Here is a 10,933-nt window from a genome sequence, read left to right on the forward strand (position 1 = left end):
AAAATTGTGCATAAATCATTCTCGCTGTTGTGATTAAGTACCAGAATAAAGTCTTTTTAGTTGTATTGACTTCTTCCATTTTCAGTCCCAAAAGCAGAATTTCTGGTGTCTTTTTGAAAGAGCATTTCAGTATTTTTTGCATTTCTTTGTGGACTTTTGTCCAATAGTCTACAGCTTTCTCGCAAGTCCACCACATATGGTAAAATGAGCCCTCATGAGTCTTACATTTCCAGCATTTGTTTGACATATTCTGGTTCATATTTGCAATTTTTTTCGGAGTCATGTACCACCTATACATCATTTTATAACAATTCTCTCTAACATTAGTACAAGGCGATATCTTAATAGAATTTTTCCACAAATATTCCCAGGTTTCAATCAAAACTTCCTTATTCATATTTATTGCCCATTTTATCATTTGCTCTTTCACCGTTTCCTCTTCTGTATACCATTTTAACAACACTTTATACATTTTAGAGATATTTTTTCCCCCTCCACTCTCCCAAACATTTTCCATTTCATTTTTTTCCTCTCTAAAACCATAATTTCTTTTATCTGATCTAAAAAGATCATAAATCTGCATATATTTCAGCCATTCATATTCATATTCAATTTCATTCTGCTTTTTCATTACCCATTCTGTTCCCTCTTTTTTAATTAAGTCTTTATATGGCAACCAATCCTTGTCTCTATGTCTTGAGTAAGATGTTAACACTTCTACTGGTACAATCCACAATGGTCTTACATCACGGAAATGTTTTTTATATCTCATCCATACCACAAACAATGCTTTTCTTACCACATGAAGCTTAAAAAAGCTATCCATTTTTGTCTTATCATACCATAAGTATGCATGCCAACCAAATCTACAATCATTGCCTTCTAACCCCAATAGCTTATCATTTTCTAGTTTCACCCACTGTTCCATCCAGGTTAGACAGACCGCTTCATAATATAGTCTAAGATTTGGTAGTTGCAATCCTCCTCTTTCATTGGCGTCACAGAGTATTTTCATCTTAATTCTTGGTTTCTTGCCTGCCCAAACAAACTTTGATAATTCTTGTTGCCACTTAAGTAGCAGATCTGTCTTGTTAAGTATTGGTATTGTTTGAAACAGGAACATCAAACGTGGTAGGACATTCATTTTTATAACTGATATTCTTCCCATCAATGACAAGTTCATTTTATCCCATTTCTTAAAGTCTTGAGTTAACTTGGTCCATAGTTTTTCGTAATTGTTCTTCTAGTCTACTTTTTTTTTTGCTGAGACTTCTAGTGGAGTACAGAGTATAAAACCGCAGGTCAAAAAGCATAAGACAACTAATGAACAGAGTGATAGGACTAGCTAAGTGTGTGTTTCAGGGGTTCATTCTTAGTACTTGCAGAACAATAGTGAGACCTGTGTTGAGTCTGTTACACAGTGGCAGAGCATACACTTTGCATGATGAAGAATTGAACCTGGGACCCTCTGCCTGCAAAGTACATGCTCTGCCTGAGCCTGTAGTCTTGCCTTCCCTTTCATGCTGTCTCTTTGACTCTTCCTCTCCTCTTGAGCTGAAATGCCTGGCTCTTAGCATGGGCTTCTAGTACTGAGTATTATTACAGAATTCTTGATTGCAAACTCCCCAGCTCAGAAATTGGTGTTAGCCCTCTCAACAAGCTTTCTTTCAGTCTGTTCAGGGTCTCAATATTCTTTCTAACCTGGTAGATGTTCCTCAAGAGTTCACACTTCCGGTGTGTGTGTGTTACTGCCCGGAGTGGGGGCATCAGTGTAGATCCTTTGGCTCAGAGTGAAAGGTAGTGGAACGAATGCAGCTTCCTCATCATGTTCAGGCTGGAAAGTGGGCCACAATCACACTGTCTTCTGACCACACACCATAACATTTATGTTGACCTGCGGGACAAATCACTGTTAGCCACGCAAGATGACTTCTGCATATGTGTTTGTAGGGTATCAGGTTCCCTCATGCTTTTCATTTGTTCGAAACACAAATTCCTAAAGGAAAGTATTGAACAAAAAGCTTTTGTCCTGGTCTTGTTTAATGAAACCCTTCAGAACTGGGAGTTCAGTCTGGAATTCTGAATCAGGACACTGATGACTGATTCCTTTAATTCTGATGTAGATTTTTGGCCTTAATTTCACTGCAAGCCACAGGTGTTGTAAAACATGGAACATCATGTTAGATCACCATTCTGAACTCTGCAATTCCTTGGGGATTGTGCATTTCTTAGTCAGATACTTTTAGTCAAACATTCATTGTTTGTAAGTTGTCTCTGGTTACATTTTTGAATGGAACTCACACAAAGCAGAGCAATAATATTGTTTGTGGCCAGCATGACAAATTTACATATGCTTGGGCTAGAAGAAGGCCGCACAGGTTGTTTGTTTGAGGGGTTTCCTTAAAGTCAGTGAACTGGAAATCTATTCACAGCACCCGCTCTTAATGTCCCGGCTTTAAATAAATAATTGGTGTAAGAAATAGCAAAATCCCCTGGTTCATTCATGAGGTAACATTCCAAAACAGCAGTGTAATTTGCCTTCCCAAATATGTTCCACTGAAGATTCTGGGAAAATTCTTCTAAGAGCCAAACTGAAGACTACATGCAGAAATGCAATTAATGCTTTCCAGCCTTTACTACTTTTAAAATATCTATTGTAAACCGTTGATGGTGTTAAATATACAGTATTATTTCTGAATTATAATTTTAATTCCAGACACTGTTTTTCTCTAATTAATCTGTAATCTCTTGAAATTGTTTAAAGTCTGGTGAGTGTTCTATCATGTTAGAATCTCGCTGTTTCCAATGCTTATTCAAAAGTAAGCCCCACTACATTCCACAGGTTTTAATACTTATTAAGTAGTCAAAAAATGAGCTTCCTGAAACCACCTTGAATGTGGAATGGGAGGTTAAAAGGAAACACAGGATTTCTGAGGAAGCCCTTTCCCACCATCCAGCTCTCTCCTGTAAATACCCCCTGTAACCTGGCCCAGAAGGGGTTGACTATCTCACTATCATCATAAGCAGGGCTCTTTTTGTAGAAAAAGCCCAGCAGGAACTCATTAGCATAACAGGCCACACCCAACAGCAGAAACTCAGTAGCATAGTAGGCCACACCCCTGACAGCACAGCTCATTAGCACATTAGGCCGCACCCCCATTTTACCAGAAGTGTGGTCATCCAGCCACACCCACCTTTTGCTTGCTATTCTGTTTACCTTGTTTGTTGTCAAAACCCAGGGCTTTTTTGTAGCAGGAACTCCTTTGCATGTTAGGCCACACCCCCTAATGTAGCCAGTCCTAATGAGTTTCTGCTGTTGGGTGTAGCCTATTATTCTAATGAGTTCCTGCTGGGCGTGGCCAACTTGGGAGCAAGCCGGAACTCTGTTCCTGTGCGTTCCTGCCCAAAAATAGCCCTGATCATAAGGCTCCTTCCCTGCCAATGCCCTTTTAATTCATGTTGTCTCAACACATGTGTTATATTTTCTAGGGTGCTCCTAATTTAGTCCCTAGACTGTAAAATATTTCATGGTAGCCTCCCATCATGGCTTCCATTGGCACCATATGGTGAATTCTGTGAAACATAAAAGGCATTTTAAAGTGTTGGGGTTTTAGTTTGTCCAGATAAAGGTGCTTGTTAAGTAGTCCTCACATTCCCGAAGGTGAAAAGTTCAGGGGTAGCATTGTGGTTTAGTTTTCCTTGGATGAGAGAGCTCACTGGAGAATTAAGGTGTAATATCTGTTTATTTGCTAAAATTAGAAGTGGAGCACTTTGGGAACATACTCCCAAGGCAGACAGTACAACTGCTGATCTTGTTAGTCTTTAAGCAATCCTGTTAAAAACTTGTATAAATTGAGTTTGGGGTAAATTTGTACCCCAAACCAAATTCCTCAGATATCTTGGGGGAAGATATTTCCCACAAAGACATTATTGTTTGGAGTGCCAGAAGTCATTGTGTTTCACAGTACTAGAGCAAGTAGAACTTTAAAACACACTGTGAAATAAGGCAGAATTTTGTGGGTGTGTATATAGATTCACCTGTTCTCATTTGTATACTGAATAACTCACACCAGTATGGTTCCTTTACAAAACTATTTTTTAAATTTCAATCAACAGGTGGTAGAAAACGAACATGAACTTCCATGAATTTAAACAAACATGAGCTTCCATGAATTATAAAGGAAACCGTCTAAAACTATCTCAGATTAATAATTTCTGATGTATTTTGATCTTGGTGACATTGTTTACTACAGTACAGGTGACTATGTTCTAAGAGCACAAACCTGTTCTAAGAGCACAAACCTGTTACAGCCACTTGTGTGAAGTCTGCAAACAAAAGTGCATTTGGGGTAGGAACTTTACTCCTTATAAACTGTTATTATGGTACCTTTAGACTCCTGTTTATCTTTGCTGTAACAGACTAACATGGCTTTGCTTCTGGAAGGGGCGGAGGTTACCCTTCCCTCCACTATTTACGTAATAGACACTGTCCTCCTCCATCTTCCCATTGCCAAAGTTGTTATTAGCTTCAGTGGAGGAAAAATATGGGTATCTGGTTTGCACTTCTTTCCTCCACCTGAGTAGCGAACAGTAACTCTGGTGGTGCCTGTTGGAGGAGACAGTGCAGGTGGAGGGGTTAGTCCCATTCCCTTAGCACCATGTCTCCTATCCAAAGAAGCAGCTGCTTTTAGTCTTAAAGTAAACATTGGAGATCTCATTATGAATCTCCCACATAGCATGTAGCTTGGCTCTTACTCTGTATTTGCATTTTCCTTAATTGTGGCCTTAGATTTTTAACTTGGCACGTATCAAGGCCACGGTGAATGTAATAATACTTAAAAATGGATAGCATTGTAAACGTACAGGATTGTCATCTTCCTAAAATATCCCTATGAAAGATGGACTTTTTATTCTTTGTGAGCCTGCCAGAGTGGAAACACACCGAAACCCAGTTCTTAACTGCAATTCTGCATCTGTCCTGCAGAGGGTGATGGAATTGTATGGTGTTTTTTCTTTGCCCTCTTAACAGTGCAAGGCTCCTGAAGGAGAAAATGTAAATATTTTTCATTTCAAAAGACTTACATCAGTTCGCCAAGATAATAAACATAGATGAAGATAATAAACATAGATGCATATTCAGACTTGAGGCACAAATAGTCACTGGTTTACTTCATTGTCTTTTCAAAACTAAATAGTTTTGTTACAACTGTATGGTGGTAGTGGTGGTAAATGCCATCAAATCACAGCTGAGTTATGGCAACCTCATGGGGTTTTCAAGGCAAGAGACATTCAGAGGTGGTTTGCCATTGCCTGCCTTTGTGTCACAACCCTGGTATTCCTTAGTGGTCTTTCATCCAAATACTAGCCAGGACCGACTCTGCTTGGCTTCCGAGATCTGATGAGATCAGGCCTAACTGTATACTCATGTGTAATCTTAAACATCGCTAATCACACATGATGCTGCCTTATAACCAGGGCTATTTTTGGGCAGGAACACACAGGAACGGAGTTCCGGCTGACTCCCAAGTTGGCCACGCCCTGCAGGAACTCATTAGCATAATAGGCCACACCCAACAGCAGAAACTCATTAGGATTGGCTACATCAGGGGTGTGTGGCCTAACATGCAAAGGAGTTCCTGCTACAAAAAAGCCCTGGGTTTTGACAACAAACAAGGTAAACAGAATAACAAGCAAAAGGTGGGTGTGGCTGGATGACCACACTTCTGGTAACATGGGGGTGCGGCCTAATGTGCTAATGAGCTGTGCTGCCAGGGGTGTGGCCCAATATGCTAATGAGGTCCTGCTGTTGGGTGTGGCCTATTATGCTAATGAGTTCCTGCTGGGCTTTTTCTAAAGAAAGAGCCCTGCTTATAACTGAATCAAACCATTGTTCCATCAAGGTCAGTGTCATTTGCTCAGACTGGCAGCTGCTCTCCAGTGTCTCAAGCAGAGGTCTTTCATATCACCTGCTACCTGATCCTTTAACTGGGACCTTCTGCATGCCAGGCAGAGGCTCTGCCACTGAGCCATAGCCCCTCACTAATTAAATCTTGATTCAATTTACTACCTGTGCCAAGTGTCCACCAGTGACTAGCTATGGCACTTAAAGGGAACCTCCATATTCTGAGGCAGCAAATCTCTGAATACCAGTGGTAGGATGGACATGCTGAAAGATCACAACCAGTCAGTGGGAAATGCAGCCCATCACCAGCATTTTGGGGTTAAACAAAGTGCAAAGATTACGGGAGAAATCCTAAGCAGGTCTACTCAGAAGTAAGTTATTCAGTGGAGCTTACTTCTGGGAAAGGGTTTTTAAGATTGCAGCCTAGGTCGATTTGGGGGGGGGGAGTAATGATTTCATCAGTTATTCAATCCCTGAGACTCCCTTAGAAGTTTGGGAGTAGGGAGAAAAGAGGGAAAATACAGGAAGGATTTTGTGCCAAGTATTTAAACAAATTGGCAGTGGTTTATTTATTTATTATTGCACATATGGAAGGTCCAGGCAGGCTCTCATCCAAGCACTGCCCCAGCCAAGACCTGCTCTGGTTTAACAATGCAATATTATATATCCTCAGACCATCCTCTGCATGCCAGAGTGAGCATCTATTCTGTGTGTGGGGGGGGGGTGATGTCCCCCATTTGCATTGACATGGGAAATCACTGAAGATGGGAAATCCCTGCTCTCTACCACCATAATTTAAATCACAATTAAATTGTGTAATTCACTGCCAATAGGCGTAGTGAAGGCCATGAGCACAGATGGCTTTTAGAGGGAGATTAGACGGATTTGTGGAGGATAGGTCCATCAGTGACTAGCTATGGTGACGAAAGGGAACCTCCAAATTCCGAGGCAGCAGATCTCGGAGTACCAGTGCTGTGAGGCACAAGGCCCCTGTGCTTTGTTTGCTGGTCCTCCAGGGCAACTGACTGGCCACTGTGTGAGACAGGATGCTAGACGAGATGAACCACTGCCTTGATCCAACAGGGCTCTTCTGAATTGACTGGTATTAACAGGTTTATATATTAACTAGTTGAATTTAAATCACAATAAATAGAAGCAGTCATTCAGTGTATGAGGGGCTCTATGCTTTCTTGCCCTAACATGGGTAGCCCAGGCTAGCTTGATCATTAGATCCTGGAAGCTAAGCAGGGTCTGCCCTGGATAGTATTTGGATGGGAGACCACCAGGGAAGACCGGGGTTTGCTACGCAGAGTTCAGCAATGGCAAACCACCTCTGAATGTCTCTTTCCTTGGGGGATGGCCATGTGTTGGCTGCGACTTGACAGCAAAACAAACAAGCAAACAAAAAAAAAAACCCTTAAAATGTGGGGTTATACTGAATTGTGTTCCATACCATGACATTAATATTGTGGAAAACTGAGAATGAACAGATGTGATCTTTCTGCTGAGGCCTGCCAGTTTTAGTCATAGTAAGTTCACCTTGAAAGATAGCTAGCTTGGAAACTGGAAGAGGTCTTTTTTTATCCATTTGGTGGCAGAAAGTGGAACCTGTGCATGCCCTACCCCATTGACAAGCACTCCCTTCAGCAGTCCTGGTTCATTCCCAACCTTTGTCAACCAATGGATGTGAGAGTTTTAATCACTGAGTTTGGTTGATTGGTCACAACCAAAAACTGAAGTGAGATGGTAGCCTGGAGGCATCAACAGCACCAGAGGTCATTTCGGGGGGGAACGTGGGGGAACGCAGTTCCCCCGGGTGTGGTGCAGGGGGGCGGGGCACATGACGAAGCCCCGCCCCCTGCTTCCAGCTGCCCCGCTTCCAGCCCTCATTCAGCCAGAAGGAGGTAGGAGAAGAGGGAGGGTAAGTTGCTTCCTCCCCGCCTCTCCCCACCCCTGCGTGCCTGGGGCCAGGGCCCCTGATGTCAGGAGGTGTGGCATATGCTAATGAGTTATGCTAATTAGTTCCCCTAGCTCTTTTTCTACGAAATGACCCCTGAACAGCACTGAAAATGACCGAAACATTTTGCTCACAACAGAAAGAATCTACCTGCCACCACCACCAGAATACCCCCCCCCCCATGGCTTGGAGCTACCTAACCATACGTTTTCACAGTCCGGTTGTAAAGTTTGCATCATGGCCTGGCTACACAGAGATCAGAAGACTATCCTTTTGGAGAACTAGAAGTGAGATGACCCTCAGTTACGGAATGAGCACAGTCAGACCCCCCCCCCCATACATCCTGGCAGTGATGTATTCCTGTCCTCTGTCCATTTTCCACGTGGCAGAGAGGCACAGGGTGGCTCTGGCATTCCATCTAGAATTCTTGACTCTTGTACCTTTTACTTGCTCATTCAGTATTTTTGTGAGAGGGTATGGTATAGCCCAGTCTCATCAGGGAGGCTGTGCCGAGGAAGACAATGGCAAAAACGCCTCTGCTTCGCACTTGCCTTGAAAGCTCCTTGCTGGAATTGCCCTGACTTGGTTATGACTTGACAGCATGTACGTACCCCAGTATTTTTGCCTTAGGTTTGATAAAATTCAAACCTTATGTTGGAAAATTCAAGTATTCTGAACTGGAAATTAAAAAAAAAAAATCTATGGAGCCTATATCCTAATCGGCCAGTCTCCAGCTTCTGTTCCACTCTCAACCCTCCAGGGTGTACTTTCTGGCTTGCTGAACAAAAATCACCTGGCTGGTCACCGAAAACTCACCCCTGGCTCTGTCTACAGACCTTCTAAAAATCAAAGTTTGGCAACCCAAACCTCATCAAACCAGTTTGACCCTTACTTACCTGAACTCTTACTTGATGAGCTGCAATTCTGTGCAAATTTACTTCAGAGAAAGCCCAACTGAATACCTCGGGACTTTCCCCAGGCAAGCGTGTATGAGACTGCACAAGGTCATCCAAAGGACCAAGGATATGTTTCTCATACTGTCAACCTCAGATAGGGCTTCAGCTCCTATGATAGCCCTGTCATCTTTGGAAGGCTTGGAGGACTTTCTTTGCTCCACTGCCTGTTCTTGCAATTCCCTCCAATTTCAGCTTTTTGGCAAAACACGAAGTCAGATCTCATTTCCCCCACCTCTCCCTTCACCCTACCAAATTATATTCCTTTGCCTGTTGCAGCTGGGATGGTGGTGGGAGGAGAGTTTTTTCATTAGTTGGGAGAGTGAAAGCCAGAAAGCAGCTGGTGCCATTAAGTGCCTCGACTCCAGAATTTTAATTTCTTTTTAAAGGGATGGTTATAGCATATAAAATAAGTGCCAGATGACTGCTAAAATCTTATTTACTGAGCTTTAATAACTGCGCGTGCTTGATCTGTATCCTATTACCGAGCTGCAAAAACACCCTCTGAAATAGCAGGAGAACCCTGTGTGGAGATGGTTTTCCCCCTCATTGGTCTTGAATGATGTCATATGTATGCCAGTAACATTCAAGTAAACACATGTGCCTGAAGATTTATTTTTCAAATTGTGCTTAAATTGTATTTCATAATAGCCCTAAAGCTTTCTTCATACAGCAGGCTCAGGGAAGAAGACAGGCATTGTACTGTCCTAGGGAGGGGTGGGGGAAGCTTTTATTTATTTATTTTTGCTTGTGTGTGTGTGTGTGTGTGTGTGTGTGGTGTTTTTTTTTTTTGGGTCTCATGTTCTCATGCTCCTAGCCAAGATGAGGGGTGGTCTAGCAGCCTGGAAACGAATTCTATTAATATACATTGCATATAATCCTGAGACTGGAAGGTGGAGGGGGGGGGGGGGGGGGGGGGGGAGCCTGTTTCCCATATGTAAATCTGAGCTTGTAGGAGGTGCCTGTGAAATCAGTTAACACAGAATAGTTTGCTTGTCATGATGTAGCTGTGGTGTTGTGAGTCTGGCTGTCTTAATGAATACGAACCAGCCGACCACCAGACAACTCAGGGGTGGTTCAGGACTTGAATGGGTGTGGATGGCTGGGAATTTCTCCCCCCCTAGCCTTTGGAAGGGGACACCCTTCGGCTAGTGGGAGCAGTGAAACAAAACAGTGGTGACTGTTTGCAGAGACAGAGAATCAGCTTTTTAAAAAGTAGAGCTTTACTGGACTGGAAGCAGAGCCAGGGGGACTGTAGGGCTCTACGCTGTTGCTCTTTGGGAATCTAACACAGGATCAGCAGTCTTGTCTCTGTTGGCAGCTGATTCTTTTCCTGTGTAGCTCAATTGCACCCCTTTCCATGGGACTTCCCCTTTCCATGCCCTTCTTCCTCTCTGTTGAGGTTCCTCAAGGCCCTGACCGTAGCCCCTCACTATTCTCTCTCTACACAGTGATACTGACAGATGTCTTCACATTCTGTGATTTTCAGTATCACCTATATGCTGATGACGCTGAAGTATACATTCCTGCCACAGGATGGATTTTTACTCTCCATCCATTTCCCATAACTTGTCTGATATTTCTGACTGAATGTCTCACCAATCAGCCATTCCCACTTCCACTCCTTGGTTACTCAGATTTATGATGTTACCATTCATCCTGTTGACCCAATAGGAAGCCTTGGGTTTATCCACTGATTGATCATTCCCTCCTTGCTTCCCCATGTTCAGTCAGTTGCCAAATCGTGCTGCTTTTCTCTTTACAACATTAGAGTAATCAGGCCTTTTCTCTCAGTCTGCTGTGCCAAAATGCTGGTTCATTCTCTGGCCATCTCCCACTTGGATGACCTTCTTCTCTCCAGTCTTCCATTGTTGGACTCCAGCGAATCCTCTGTTGCTAAAATAATTCACTTTTCTCCACTCTCAGACCATGTGACACCCAGGGCTGGCTTCAGGTTTTAAGAGGCCCTGGGCAAAATGACCAACAGTGGGCTCCCCTCCAACCCTCCTGAAGGAAGGAGTGGAGAGTGACTTCTTTGCACTCCTCCAAGCCCTGTCGGCATCAGCAAGGCTTAAAGAACGTGGAAATGTCACATTCTGCTCCTTTGCCCCATCATCCTTT

Source organism: Gekko japonicus, unplaced genomic scaffold (assembly GCF_001447785.1).
Source record: "Gekko japonicus isolate JY-2015 unplaced genomic scaffold, Gekko_japonicus_V1.1 scaffold200, whole genome shotgun sequence".
NCBI classification, from domain to species: Eukaryota; Metazoa; Chordata; class Lepidosauria; order Squamata; family Gekkonidae; genus Gekko; species Gekko japonicus.